The 12,632-nt window shown below is 37.1% G+C and overlaps 1 long non-coding RNA gene and 2 pseudogenes across 1 annotated transcript; 2 read left to right on the forward strand and 1 right to left on the reverse strand.

The window, feature by feature from the left end:
• Nucleotides 1-47: 47 nt before the first annotated feature.
• Nucleotides 48-2,122, forward strand: LOC148933884 (putative pentatricopeptide repeat-containing protein At3g08820 pseudogene; annotated as a pseudogene).
• A 1,250-nt stretch (nt 2,123-3,372) lies between these two features.
• Nucleotides 3,373-4,821, reverse strand: LOC148933885 (uncharacterized). The gene is made up of 2 exons (XR_016135706.1): nt 4,452-4,821; nt 3,373-3,555 (listed from the first exon to the last, which is right to left on the reverse strand). It is a non-coding gene; the product is annotated as an uncharacterized LOC148933885 (long non-coding RNA).
• A 5,101-nt stretch (nt 4,822-9,922) lies between these two features.
• LOC125220593 (protein FAR1-RELATED SEQUENCE 5-like) lies at nt 9,923-12,096 on the forward strand (annotated as a pseudogene).
• Nucleotides 12,097-12,632: the final 536 nt, after the last annotated feature.

Below are 12,632 nucleotides of genomic sequence, written 5' to 3' on the forward strand. Positions count from 1 at the left end.
TTAGCAGCAAAAATGGGATTTGCAGTATTGTTGGAGATGCCCTTTACTCACTCTGTCTTCAACAGTAAGTGAATTTCTGAAAATTTGAGTATTTCATGGCGACACTGGAGATCAACGCGGCTCTGTTTCAAAGCTTGAAATCTTTCGTCCAGCTCAAGAATGTGCACGCCCGTCTCTTCCGATTCAACCTTCATCGGGACCGATTTATTCTCCACGTGCTTCTGAAATCCGCCTTTCATTTCAACCGCCCCGACTACGCCGCAGCGCTATTCAGCGGGACGCAACCCAATTTCCATTTATACCACACCATGATTCGCGGGCTTGTTTTAAGAGATCATTTTGATGACGCCATTAAATACTTTCACGTGATGTGCCGCGAGGGATATTGGGCCAACAATTTCATATTCGCTTTTGTTCTGAAATGTTGCTTGAAGAATATGGACATTAAACTTGGTATGAACGTTCATTCTTTGATTGTGAAACAGGGTTGTGAGTTTGATCCACAGGCGAGTACTGGATTAGTTGGATTATATTCAAAATTGGAGCGTCTGGCTGATGCGCTGAAGGTGTTCGATGAAATGCCTGACAAGAATGTGGTTTCGTGGGCTGCGGTTATGAACGGGTATGTTAGCGTTGGGAGGTTCAAGGAGGCTATTGACCTTTTTAGGGAGTCGCTGGAGGCGGTTTGAAGCCGGACAGCTATACACTTGTTAGAGCACTTTCTGCTTGCAGTCAGCTTGGAGATGTGGTGGTTGGAGAGTGGATTCATAAATATGTGGTGGATAGTGGGATGGGGCTGAATGTGTTTGTGAATACTGCGTTAGTGGATATGTTTGTCAAGTGAGGAAATATGGAGAAAGCGCGTGCCATATTTGATGGGATGCACGAGAGAGATGTTGTTACTTGGGGCACTATGGTGCAGGGTTACGCAGCCTATGGTTTTCCAAAGGAGGCTTTGGAAGTATTTCGTATGATGCTGAGAGAGAATTTAGGGCCGGATCACTACGTCATTGTTGGGTTTCTCTCTGCTTGCGCTAGGCTCGGGGCTTTGGAGCTCGGGAAACGGGCTTATAGCATGATGGGTAGGAACATGTTTCTGTGCAATTCTGTTGTAGGGACTGCCTTGATTGACATGTATGCCAAATGTGGTGAAATGGATCTAGCATGGGAGGTTTTTGAAGGAATGAAAACCAAGGATCTTGTCGTTTTCAATGCCATCATTTCTGGTCTAGCTATAACTGGCCGTACTAAAACAGCATTTAGTTGCTTTGGTTTGGTCCAAAAATGTGGATAGAATGGTGACGGGAACACGTTTCTTGGTTTACTCTGTGGATGAGTTCATGCCGGACTTGTTGATGATGGGAATCGCTTCTTCAATGGAATGAGTGACTTATACTCTTTGGATCCTACTATTGAGCATTATGGAAGCATGGTCAATCTTCTTGCTCGTGCTGGTTTGTTAAACGAAGCTCATGATATGATCTTGAGTATGCCAATGAATGCCAACGCCATAGTTTGGGGAGCTCTGTTGGCTGGATGTCAGATGCACAAGAATACTCAACTAGCTGAGCACGTATTGCAGCATTTAATCAAATTGGAGCCGTGGAACTCGGGGAATTATGTCCTTTTATCAAATATTTACTCGGCTAATAAGAAATAGGATGAATCAGAGAGTATTAGGGCAGTCATGCAAGAGCAAGGGATTCAGAAAGTGTGCAGCTGTAGTTGGATAGAGGTGGACAGTATTGTGCACGAGTTCCTCGTTCGAGACACATCCCATGCTATGTCAGATGGGATATATGGTAAACTCTCTGAGCTGGCTGGGCAGCTAAGAGCAGTTGGTTTTGTGCCTAGCACGGAATATGTGTTGTTCGATGTAGAAGAGGAGGAAAAAGAGCAGTTCTTGGGCTGTCACAGTGAGAAGTTGGCTCTTGCATATGGCCTAATTGCAACGGAAGAAGATTGTGTTATCCGGATAGTTAAAAACCTCCGTGTATGTGGCGATTGCCATGCATTCATCAAGCTCGTGTCGAAGATTACTGGGAGGGAAGTTATTGTTCGTGATACTAACCGGTTCCATCATTTTGTCAATGGGTGGTGCTCGTGCAGAGATTATTGGTGAATCATAGCAACTAGCATTATATCAGTCAAAGCACCGTGTTAGCAAAAGAGGAAATATGGGTATTGAAGTCGGGATTGATGAAGAGCAAAGGGTCTTCCATATCTCTATGTGATGTTATAGGCATGGCAAGGACTCAGAGATCTGAACCAAAAATGCAGCCTCAGACACAGACAGCCACCACGAGGTCCACGACCAGGTTATTTCATTTCTTCTGCTTTATGGTTTTGTTCTTAGTTAGTTGTGAACCTTTAGTTTTTTCCATGATTTGAATGCTTGTGTTTGGTCCTGAATTCTTGTGGGATTATTATAACCAAGCAGGTAGTATTTTTCTTCCCAGGAAGAAAACAATTTTCTTACTTGTGCTCAAATTGTATTGACTCTTGTTTAAAATTAACGGATTTTGGAAGGCATCATTCAAAGTAGATATCAACCAGACTCATGAGTTGAGTCCAATTCAAAGGTGAGGAAAAATGTGTTGCATTTTCGTCTTATGCTTTTGTTATTTGACACACTAGTCTAGTAGTATGGTGGTATTTGGTTTAAAAATGTTCTCCACATCTAAAGAAAATCAAATTGAAGTTGCAAATACTAAACCTATAGATTCTAGTTGTGCTTCAAGGCTTGTGAATAAGCCATCTTGAAACAAAATTTGAATTTCAAAACTAAGTAGAGCGCGCCTGGCTTTGGCACTCTGTGCTCGACTTTGGCACTCGGGTGCTTGATTTCTCTTCTTTTTATAGACTCTGATTATTGGCTCCTAAATCTTTTCTTTTCCCTTTTTTGTGTATTATGTAGTCAACAAACTATTGATCAGTGCAGAAGTTAAAGGTAGCAGTGAACAAACTATTTGGTTATGTTCGCAACAATAACATTTCTCTATGTAAATTATTTTTTATCTCTATGATATTATTTTTCAACTATAAAATGTAGTCTTTATAGTACTATAAAGAGGTGATTACTTCTAATTATATAATGCAAATATTTTCCTTCTCTTGTATATTCCCTCACTTTTCCAGTTCAGCAATCAAGATGCATTATTTGGCATTTGCTTTTGTTTGTTGAATTAAGCTAAATTCAACCAAAGCCCTTGTGAGGAGTATGCTTATTTGTGAATTGGGATTGCAAGTAGTAATAATTATGAAAATTAAATGGACCATGGATAATGAAGAAATTGATAATAAAATGACTGGAGTAGTGAATACAAGAAAGAATCCAAATCAATGTATAAAATCAAAGGTACATCCAAAATCTCAACAAACAACTAAATGTGAACAAATAGATAAAATAGCATAATACATAAATGTGGGCTGTAATTCAAGCATGGGAAAAGGCCCAAGTAGAATAATCTAAGCCCAGACCTAAAACATCAAAGCACAGCCCAAAATAGCGCTGCCACTGACCATCTGCGCCACACCCACTGGATTTGCTCCGCTCTGTCATGTCAATTTCCAATTTCATTATCAATCCACCAAATTATGTTAACATTCATTATGATTGGAAATAATTACCATCTACTTTTGTAGAGTGCTACTACAAACATAATTTCACTCCTGTTTTTACCAACATAAAAACTAGGCATTAAACTACATCCTATTTTCAGTTTTAAAATACCTATGATGAGTAATTGGACTCCTAGCCTTTTTTTAATTTTTGTCATAAATAAAATGCAGATTTTAGCAAAGTGGACTACATTAATCCATCAGCCATTTGATTAAGTGGGACATAAGGCATTTTTTTAACGTTAAAGATTTTTTGAAATAAAAAATAAGTGAAAATATTTTATTAAAAACTTTGAAATTGAAGGCAAAATCATACTAGTATTAAAATTCATTAATTCTCGAGAGCTGTGTTCTTGTAATTAGCGTGGTCTTGAGCGCACCCAATCCCGACTCCCTATAGTAATAGTATAGGACTCCTAGTAATGAATTTTGAATTTATTTAGAATATTTTTTTTGTATGAATTTAGAATTTATATAGAATTAGTTCAGAGATTCACCCGACGTCGGTGAGCATACTTGAAAATCTTAAGATGATGTTCGATTTGCAAGATTGTATCATAAATTAAATATATAGTGTGTTTGCTTCACGAGATTCAATCTCACAATTCAATCTTAAACGGATAATAAGAGATAATTAGTCATAGCTAATCTCTATCACTAAAATAATCTCACAACTCAATCTTATCCTAGATTATATCTTGGCTAACTCAATCCTATCCTAGATTATATCTTGGTTTATTATTTTATCTAGCAAACCGAACACCACCTAATAATACTACTCTAATTCAAATTAAATACAATTTGAAATACTATGATATGGTGAAACGCACCTGATCTGTGGCGGACGGAGCAGGAGAGAGGCCGGGGAGACTAGGGCCGGTGCTCCAGTCGGCGGCGATGGAGCCGGAGACGTCGGCTTCAACGGAGCCGCAGCTGGAACCGAAGCTGGCGGGGAAGCAAGGGGAGAAAGAGGTAACATGGGAGTATAGAGTTGAAGGAAAAATCTTGACAAGTAGATTGAACCTAGGCGCGAGTTGCTGCTAAAAGCCTCCCCAAGCCCATGCGATTTTCATCATCACTCCCTCTCTTTGCTTGTGTTATAGAGTGAGAAAAATCACTTTGTAAAGTGTACTTAGTAGTACAAGGTTGCATTTCAACACATAAAAGAAAATATGAAATGGAAAGAGGTAGAGAGCATTAGGCAATGTGGACAGACAGGGCTTAAAACTTCAATGACAAGTTTACTTGACAATTATTCAACATTAGAATGTGCACATTAATTTGGTCAATGAATATACCATGGAAATACTGTTAATTAATGAAATTAAATTCAAAATAATTTATTTTGTTCGTGCGTGTAGAAAGTGTCGGTAGAAGAAATAAAATGGAGAGCGAATTAATGTGAGTGGAATAGTAATGAGAGCTGCAGTAATTACTACTACTAATATTTAATGCACTATACGTGTACTCCATATTTTATCCGATCCCAGCTAATTTTCTATCAAAATATTCATAATTTAATGGTGTTTTATAAATATAAATATTTAATTTAAATTTCAATGTTTTCAAAAAAAAGGTTTACTCACTGAACTTTTCACAGATTTCATAATTTAATGACGTTTCTCCATTTTATAAGGAGAAATATTTTAATTTTAATTTCAATATTTTCTAAAAATTAAAAGGGTTACTTACATAAGTTTTTGCCAATAATCCAATAAAATCCGTTGGTAATCAAAGTTATCATGGATTATTGAGAGATAAAGTTACTATGTGACTTCGTTGTTGATAAACAAATTACTGACAAGAGTTTTATCACCTATGTACAATTTCATTTCCACTAATACGATAATAATGACACTTATATGTCACCATATGGAATTTTAATTCCACTAATATAATCATAATGATGATATCATAGTCACTACATTTTATTATTGCTGTTGGGCCTGGGATTATTTTGTTCTGTAAATGTAGGAAGGCATTCATCAATCGATAGTTTTCGATTGCAAATTCAAATAATGTTTTACAAAAGTGGTCCTAAACCAAGTACTCCCAATTAAATTAAGAAGTGTTGGAGCCAAAAAATTTATAAAAAATATGAGACGTATTGCACTATTGATTCAAATAAGATTATTTTAGTTGATAAATTATAAACATTTTTATACCCATCAAATTCTTAGCAAGCGTGAAAACTAATTTGGGGTAATTATCTAAAGAGAATGCATAATTGGTTTTTTATAATTTGAAAGTAGAAGCAGCCCAACGATTAAATATATGGCCCAAAATTAATAAGCCAAGTCTTTTTTTCTCCAACCTAATTCAATTTTACAGAATCAGTGGAACTCAGTATGGACGGTTGGTATGGAGGGGAACTCCCAATAAGAGTAATCTAAGCACAGCCCAAAATGTGCTGCCACACACCACTGCATTATTACTATTGGGTATCGGTGGCGCATAGGGCTGGCAATTTTTGGCACGACACGATAACACGACACGAACTCGCACGAAATTAATGGGTATGTGTCAAAGCTTATTGGGTTCGTGTCCTTATCGTGTCGACACGATAACGACACGAAAATTTTGTGTCATGTTCGTGTCGTGTTCGTGTTACACGTTAAGAATATTATGACATTATTTCGTGTCGTGTTTGTGTTACACGTTAAGTATATTATAATATTATTTTTATTTTTATTTTTATTTATTTTAAAATATTTAAAATTTAAAATTTCATATTAAAAATAATATTAATATATTATAATATTATTATTATAGTGTTGTTATTGTGTTGTGTCATATATGTGTTATTATCGTGTTGTGTTGAACCGAAGTGGTTCGTGTCGTTAATGAATTCGTGTCGACATGATAACGACACAACACGCACGATTTTCCACACCTAGTGGCGCACACCCGAACTCCACATTAGTATGATATTGTCTGCTTTGGGCAAAGCCCTGGTACTCCCCAAAAGGCCTCATACTAATGGAGTTGGGAAAGCCCATTTATACGCTTGCAACTCTTGTTTATTTTCCGATGAAGGATATGGTTTGCTTTACCACAATCCTCCCCTCAAACCAAGACCACTAGAGCAGACCACATGCCAACCCCGGTGTCTTGGTCGAGCTCACGCAGAGACATTGGAAAACTTGCTAAGCTAAACCACCGAACCCCGAGCCACACAGGCCCAACACTCTTATACATTCTCCGATGTGGGATATGGTTTGCTTTACCACAATCCTCCCCTCAAACCAAGACCACCAGACCAGACCACATGCCTACCCCATGTTACAGGTCACCAGGTCACCACAGGTCTTGGTCGAGCTCACGCAGAGACATTGGAGAACTTGCAAGCGCAACCACAGGGGCTCTAATACCACTGTTGGGTATCGGTGGCACACACCCGAACTCCACATTAGTATGATATTGTACGCCGGTGGCGCACACCTGAACTCCACATTAGTATGATATTGTCCTCTTTGGGCAACGCGGATACGGTTTTGCTCTTGGAGTACTCCCCAATAAGGCTAGCAATTTTTGACACGACACGAACCGACACGAAATTAATGGGTTTGGGTCAGAGCTTATCGAGTTCGTATCCTTATCGGGTCGACCCGTTAAGGACACGAAAATTTCGTGCCGTGTTCGTGTCGGGTTCGTGTTCCGTTAACAATACGTGTTAGTGTCATGTTCGTGTTATCAGTTAACAAATAATATTTTAATATTATTAATTCTTATCATTTTCATTTTTCAATACTTATTAAATTGACTCTCATAGTCTCATTCGCTCATTTAAATCATTTGAATATTTAATCAATTTTCAATACGTGTTGTTATCGTGTCGTGTTGACCCGAAGTGGTTCGTGTCGTAAATGGGTTCGTTTTGTGTTCGTGTCGTGTCTGTGTCTGAGGGTATTGGGTCGTATTCGTGTTCGTGTTTTCTTAACGGGTCATTTTCGTGTTTGTTCTTATCGTGTTCGTGTCATTATCGTGTGTCCTTATCGTGTCGACACGATAACGACCCGACACACACGATTTGCCCTACTCCCCAAAAGGCCTCATACTAATGGAGTTGGGAAAGGCCATTTATATGCTTGCAACTCTTGTTCATTCTCCGATGTGGGAAATCGTTTGCTTTACCACAATTACTCATGCTGTCTTTAACCGTGAATGAATTTCTAAAAATTTGAGTCTTTCAATGGCGACAATGGAGTCCAGCTTCTTTAATAAACCATAGTGTTTTCATGATAAAAAAAAAGGAAGGAATTACTTTTTGTAAATTTAAAACCGCCGATCTCACTTGTATCTTCTTCTCAAAATATTCAGCAATTCTCGTCACAAAATTGGACCAGGTATGCATTTCTTTTGCTCGATTTAAAAATACACTAACAGATGGGGATATAACTGCAATATAAGAAACTATAAAAGCAATTTTGCATTTGCTACAGGGCAACGCCATATTTGAGTCATTGTTGTACATAAACGCAAAAAAAGGGACAAAATGAGATTTTTTAGCAGCAAAATTAGGAATTGCAGTATTGTTGGATATTCTCTTTACTCATTCCGTCTTCAACAGTGAGTGAGTTTCTGAAAATTTGAGTCTTTCATGGCGACAATGGAGATCAACGCGACTCTGTTTCGAAGCTTGAAATCTTTCATCCAGCTCAAGAATGTGCATGCCCGTCTCTTTCGATTCAACCTTCATCAGGACCGATTTATTCTCAACATTAATTATATTCTAAACCTAATTCTTTCTCTCTCTCTCCCAGCGCCGCTATCGTCTTCTTCGCCTTCCGTGATTTTTCATTTTCTCGTCTCTGCATCTCAAAATTTCCATAGTCGTTGCTTCCATTCGAAAATACAAAGGATGAGGGAGCCAAGTGCAATTTCCAGGAACTTCAAAATGTGAAAACGCAAAAAACGCAAAAAAAGACGATTTGGGATGCGATTTGCAGCATGGTTGGAGGTGTTTTCGACTGCAAATTTGGGTTTTTGGGATGGTTGGGGATGCCCTTAGATGTGGATGATAAATAAATGACTTTAGGGTTTAATATTTAAGGTATTGTTTTTATTATCTTTTTATTTATATTCTCTACATGGAATTATTGTATTAGTATAGTAGAAGATATTTAATGGAAAATTTAATCATTAATTTTATATTTTAAAGAATATACACATGGCATTATTATATTGGTGGGGTAGCAAATGATGTATGAGATTTTTCATTTTAAAGCATAGACACATGGCATTATTGTATTGGTGGGGTATCAAATGGTGTATAAGGTGGGGGAGGTGATCCTCTCCGAAAAACCACAGGGCCAAACCACCTAATCGCCGACGTCGCCGGCACAAAACTCAGCCAGCAAAAACTTATCCACGCCGTTCCAAAGATTTTAGAGCTGAACGACTACCAAATCGAATCTCAAACACTACCTTCGAAAACCGGAGGTCGCCGGCGCATAACATATTCGATTTCCCCTTCTCCCTTTTCTGTATTTTCGATTTCATCTCCAAATTCTTCACAAGTTCTTCAACCATCTACAACTCCCTATAATCAGGTAAGTAATTTCTTCATCTAATTCTTCTTCTCCAATTTTCCGTTTCTGCATCTCTCATCTCTCGGTCTTCTTCGAATATCATCAAAAAGAAAGGACTCAATTGCAATTTCTGGTAAGTTTTGCGTCGAGCTACAGTACTACTGCAAAGATGGAGTAGTACTGTTCACAAACGCAAAAAAAGGACTGATTTTGATGCGTTTTTTAGTATGGTTGGAGGTTGTTTTCACTGCAGACTTGCGTTTTGCAGTGGTGTTAGAGATGCCCTAAAAACTCAACACCAAAAACCTTTAACTTTACGGCGTAGCTAAATATGAAAATTGCTCCAATTTGATTCTCTAACTCAAACGATTTCAAAGGACATCACGTTAGCACAGGTAAGTTAATTGAGTTGAAGTTATTATGAATCATTATATTATCTAATTTGTAATATTAAGTTTTGAATTTATTTTAATTAAATGATCTTTATTAGTTTCATGTACATGATATTTTATTGTTACATTCAATTTTTGATGAACACATGAAGCTTTTGAATTCGTTTTAATTAAATGATCTTGATTAGTTCCATGCATATAATATTTATATTTATTTAAAAGCACAAAAGAAGAATATATATTGAAAGTATATGCACGAAAGGGGATTATATACTGAAAATAAATTAAATGAGTGGCAAAAGAGATATTTTTATTGTTGCAGTTTGGTATCTATATTTAAAAAAATAAGAATCTTTCTTGCTCACGTCATTTGTAGGTATGGATGAGACTATATCAGAAGGCATTATTCCTAAGATAGGAATGGGGTTCGAAACTGAAGTTGAAGCATATGATGCCTATATGAAATATGCTAAGGCAACTGGTTTTGGAACACAAAAAAAGACTGCTCATAAAGATCCAATCACAGGTAACATCCTTGACGTTAGTTTTTATTGCTGTAGAGAAGGTTTTAGAGCAACAAATAACAGAGGTGTTACAGTAAATAATCCGCGTCCTGAAATAAGGTGCGGGTGTAAGGCTATGATGAAAATTAATGGTAGATATGGGGGAAGGTTTCGAATTGTGAAGTTTGTTGAAGAGCACAATCATGAATTGTGTGGTCCTGAAAAATCTTACATGTTTAGATGTTTTAGACAAATGTCAGATGTTCAACAAACTCAAGTTGATGTGGCTCAAAGTTGTGGGTTGCCTTCAAAGAAAATTATCGATGTAATGGCAAAGGAAGTTGGCGGAATTCAACATCTTGGTTTCACTCATATTGACTTGAAGAATTATTTGAGAACAAAGAGGACTTTAGAGATCAAACAAGGTGATAGTGGGGGTGTTTTACAATATTTACAAAGGATGATAAGTGAAGATCCACACTTTTACTATGCAATACAGTTGGACGTGGAGGATCTGATTACAAGTATATTTTGGACATATGGTAGAATGATGCAAGATTTTGGTCATTTTGGTGATGTCATTGTTTCGTTACTATATACAGAAAACATCGAGATGGTAGACCAATTGCCTTGTTTGTCGGCGTAAATCATCATAAACAAACAACTGTATTTGGTGCAGCTTTATTGTACGATGAAACCATTGAAACCTTTGATTGGTTGTTTGGTGCATTTGAAGATGCCATGATGGGAAAGAGACCAAAAACCATCTTAACAGACCAAGACCAAGCAATGAGTGCTGCTTTAGCTTCCAAGTTGCCATCAACTTACCATCGCCTATGTGTTTGGCATATTTTTCAGAATGCAGCCATTCATCTTTCTAGTGTTTTTTCGAGCTTCAAGAACACATTTGCAACTGATTTTAGTCGTTGTGTGTATGACTTTGAAGAAGAATAAGAATTTCTTGATGCATGGAACGAAATGTTAGAGAAATACGACTTGAAAGATAATCAGTGGTTGGGAAGAATGTTTTCTCTAAAGGAAAAATGGGCATTGGTCTATGGAAGAAGCACATTTTGTGCAGACATCATAACAACTCAACGAAGTGAGTGCATGAATGTTGTCGTGAAGCATTATGTAAATTACAAAAACAACATTGTTGAGGTATTCCATCATTATCAAAGGTTGATAGATGATCGTCGAGAGAAGGAATCAATAGAAGATTTCAAAATTGCTCAAAGTTTTCCTGTTATGACACTTCGATTAGAAATTTTAAAGCATGCTGCTACAGTATATACACATAAGATGTTTGCATTGTTCAATGAGGAGTTGAGGAAGGCATTTGAAAGCAAGATCGAGAGTGAGAATCAACTTGGAAGTTCAAGAATTTATAAGGTCAGACCATGCCATCAAGCTAGTGAACATACAGTCTCATATGATTCTATTGAAGGTTCTATTTCTTGCAGTTGTAGGAAGTTTGAATATTCAGGTATTTTATGCTCACATAGTTTAAAAATCTTAACATGCATGAATATCAGTCGAATACCTGATGAATATATCTTGAAGCGGTGGACCAAGCATGCTAAGAATGAGATGGCAGGAAGTTGCGATGAAGGGGTTGTCATTGTTGATGAAAAACTGAGAAAGAAACGACGATATAAAGAGTTATGTAACTCTTTCATGCAATTAGCAGGAAAAGCAGCTGAGAGTGAAGATAGTTATACTTATGTCATAGATTATCTCTTGAAAATGGGAAATGACATTGATGGAATGGCGGAGAAGGCGAATAATGTGACAGCTGAGGCAAATAATGTGACAGTTGAGGCAAATAAGGTTGGAGACATTTCAACTGATGGTGATGTCAATGAAAGTCAAATTAAAGGCGTGAAACCCAAAAGAAGGGTTACATGCCAATCAAGTAAGAGACCCAAGAACGCTTTGGAACAGGCTATTAGTAGAAAACGGAAACCAAAAGCAGCAAAGAGTGGTTTAAAACATGTTTCTTCTACACAGGAATCCGAAGGGACTTCACTCATTAATGATAAGTACTGAAACTTGACGTACAGTGCTTTTGATAATCAAAGTACATCATGAACCATGTTCTCCAGAGCTAGTCATCTCCACTTATCACAATTTTATCCTTTGTTTTCTTTTCTTTTCTTTTCTCAATTACCTTTGCTTGTGTAAGCTAGCTACTATATAGTTTTGCTTGATTTTTGACTAGTTTATTCAATAGATAATGAGAACCCTTTTTTTCTACTTATTTAATTTTTCCTTATCATAAATATAAGGTTATTTGAGGATAAGGTTATTTGAGTTGTGCTTGCATATTTAAATATAATTGCACAAATATTATGTGGAAAGGTGCACTGAGATTGCTCATGTGCTGAGCCTTTTACTTATGCATAGTCGTAAATTTTGACCATTTGATTAGTGGTTGATTTGCTATTTTTACCCAACCTAGTTTAGTAATTATGGTCTTTGGTTGAATTATCTGAATGCAGTGGAATGTTTGTTTGATTGCGTTTTGTTCTGTGCCAGAATCACAGCTTCAAAAGAATTGGATTAGAGTTTAGGATCATAATGGC

Source organism: Salvia hispanica, chromosome 1 (genome assembly GCF_029641045.1).
Source record: "Salvia hispanica isolate PSC_SH4W2 chromosome 1, Shi_PSC_v1, whole genome shotgun sequence".
Lineage (NCBI taxonomy): Eukaryota > Viridiplantae > Streptophyta > Magnoliopsida > Lamiales > Lamiaceae > Salvia > Salvia hispanica.